Source organism: Vanellus vanellus, assembly GCF_965231255.1.
Source record: "Vanellus vanellus genome assembly, chromosome: 5".
NCBI lineage: Eukaryota > Metazoa > Chordata > Aves > Charadriiformes > Charadriidae > Vanellus > Vanellus vanellus.
Genome location: NC_138910.1, coordinates 15515236 through 15518488, shown reverse-complemented (window position 1 = coordinate 15518488; position 3253 = coordinate 15515236).

The following is a 3253-nucleotide window of genomic DNA, read 5'->3' as shown; positions in this document are numbered from 1 at the left end:
AATACAATCAATGAATCAATTGCACAGGTCATCACAGTGCAGATTGAAATGACTAGGTCTCTTTGTCCTCTCATGAGTATCTTTTCTTATCCTCCCAGGAGGACCATGTATCAGGCTTTTTGTCACTAGTCACCTGGTACCGTCATAAAACACGTTACTAAGTCAACATGTAGATAATACAATCTGGCATAAGTCCACAAAAACACATCACACTATAAATTCAGGTCATAGGCAGCTACCAGATCTCAGTGGAGTTTGAACCAGCATCTTTGAAACTGTGGAGCTGTCAAGTAAATGCCTGAATATATATACACACAGATATAAGCATGTAATATATATACTAAAAATAAAGATCAGGATTTGTAGGGGTTGTTTGCTTTTCCAACATAACAGCAAGTACAGATGCACAAGAAATAAGAATAGATATGTAAGAATGTTAAAATAGGTTTATTTCTAATTACTTTTTTATTATTAGAGTTAATCAAGTGTGATCAACTCTTAAGATGTTCTTCAACTGATAGGATTTATTTATTAATTTTTAATAAAACTGCCTCTTTTCTCAGTGACTTTTAAGGATTACTATCTCTTTCTGTAATAATCTGACAAGATGTCATGAAAAATGATAGAAAATGTTATCCTGTCTTCAAAGGTCTTAAACATAAACAAGGAAAAAAAAGAGGGCAGGGTTTATGCATACAAATACAAGTACAGTTGCTTATCAGGTCTGCACTTCTATAAATATTTAATTCATGCAATTCCTACTGAAGTCTGTCAAATTCCACTGAGTTTACAGTGTCATTCAGTAGAAAGCCTAAGTTTTAGCATTTTGATTTATTAGCTGTGTATCATTGGTTAGATTTTACCCACTGTCTGGGAATTTTTTTAAGTTGTCAATAGAGTCTTAAAAAAAATATTTAAAATAATATTTTAAAATAATTGACAGTTAATATCCACTGAGTGTCAAAAGGAGATTCAGAATCCAGATTCTTAACAGGGCGTGGGCTCTGAAGTCCTGAATTCCTTTGCAAAATTCAACTGCAAGCGTCAGAATAAAAACAGAAAAGCTCTTTTTGCATTTTGAGTTCTGTCTGATTCCATTACTGATAAAATACACATGGTTAGTCTTGATAACATGAAAGAGATAAAGTATTGCTGAAAAGAGTGGATTACCTCTGGTACACACATGAGCAGCAAAGTGTTCTGAAACTATATTGGGAACTGCAGAATACGCCACGCAGTGTGATGCTAAGATACATGTATTGACTGCAGGTTTATCAGGTGGCTAAAGGAAAGGAGGAAGTCTTGAAGGAAATGAGTAGTTATAAACTGCAAACCATAGATTTCTGTTAGGATTAAATAGTAACATCAACTATTTCAGGCTGGACAAGGACAGAAATCATTAACAATAAGCAGATTTTTTCACAGGAGTTTCAGCATAATTTTAGTATTAATGGCAAAGTATTAAATATGTTTATGAAAAGTTAGTAGGTAATTAATAAATTGTAATTATCATAACCCACATTTCCATGCCTTCATATGATGACATGATCCTTGAAGAAAATGCATTTAATGGTCCAGATTTTCAGCACAAACAGATTATTGAACTGTATGAAGTCTAACAACTGATGAAACCTATGCCAAAGCTGGGCCGCTGATATTTTTAAAACCACAACTATTTGACAGAAAATGCAATTTGAGCTTTAGAAAATTTCTCACAAACAAATTTCATTTGGTTGAATTTTTCCTGTTGGTAAGAGAGGGAAAAAGAGATGATAAAGGACGTTAGAACCACTTTTTATATCACTTCTTTTTCTTTGATCCTAGTGACAAAAAGTATGATGAGAAAAAGTTCTATTTTTATATAAACTACAGTGATATTCATGCAGTTTCACACAGAAGGAAATTTTACTGGGATGTTCAAAGGCATTAAAAAGTCTTTCAAAAATACTGAAATCTTGATTTTTCTTTTCTCTCAAGTCCCTTTTTTCTCCTAGTCAATCAACCAACCTTCTAATAAAACATGGAGAAACACACCCCAACTATAAAAAAGTGAGACCAGGTGGTGCTTCAAATGAAACTGGAGATCAATTTGCCAATGCCTCTAATTGCACATTAGTGCTTATAAAACTTCACAGCAGGGAACTAAGTACAAACCTCATGGAAAAACTTTTTTTTCCCCTCAGAAAACCCTACTGTGCTATGCCTTGTGGGGGACACAGTAACCCTATTTAATTCAGTTTCTTGTCATTTTCCATGTAAGAAAAACCTCCAACAGTTGGCTCTTGTTTTAAGGTAAGACTAACTGGGCTTAAATATACTTCAGTAATTCCTAGGAGATTGTGTTTTCCTTGAACTACATCTTAAACCCTTCCTAGAAATTAAATCAAAAAACCTCAGGACTATGCCTGACTTTTCAGGGCATAGTCCCAACCATAACAGGTTTGGAGGCATTCATCTAGAGGAAGTCAAAACAAGCAAAAGCCCCATCATACACCAGTGACCAGGGAAGCCTCAAGGGGACATTAGTGATGAATATGGTTTCAAATAAGGTCATGTTTGAATGGGTATGGCTGGAAGCACAGTCTGTTTAGAGTCCCAGTGTAAATGAGGTGTTGCTGGAAAGACAGCTCATGGATATATATGACTGATTGAATTTTTTCCTCACAGCCTGGGGGATGGTCATTTAGAGATTGGGAGTCTTTTCTGATGGAAATGAAAAATATTTAAAATATATTTGAAGCTGACAGATAAGAAGCAGCAAGGACTACGCACATTCCATGGACATAACTTTCTCTAAGTATAGAGGATAAAGTAGTAAGAGAACCTTAGAAAAATACACAACCAATCCAGCAGCTGTAGGAGAAAGAGCAATACTTCTCAAGGTTAGTCAGAGCAACAGTTCGACAAAGAAAACCTCTGTCACCAAAATGAGGGGAGAGTTGCTTGTTGCCAGCCTGTGGCTGATATTTTAAAGGGTAAAGTAATAAACTGCACATAAAGTGACAAGGTTGGAGGACCACGAAGTCACATTTATGTGTTTGGGTTTATTAGCCTTGAAGACTCAGAAGCAAGGTAATTTTGCTTCAGCTTTCTTGCAATGAGGAACACCAGTCCAGCTCACTTCTCAAAATTTCCCCAGATGAAATGTATGTACACTGTTTAGTGAGCGTACACCAATTCCAAAATTTGGGATAAAACTAGCTGCAAGTATATGTCACGCAGACAGTCACCTCTACTTCCCAGAAATACTAGC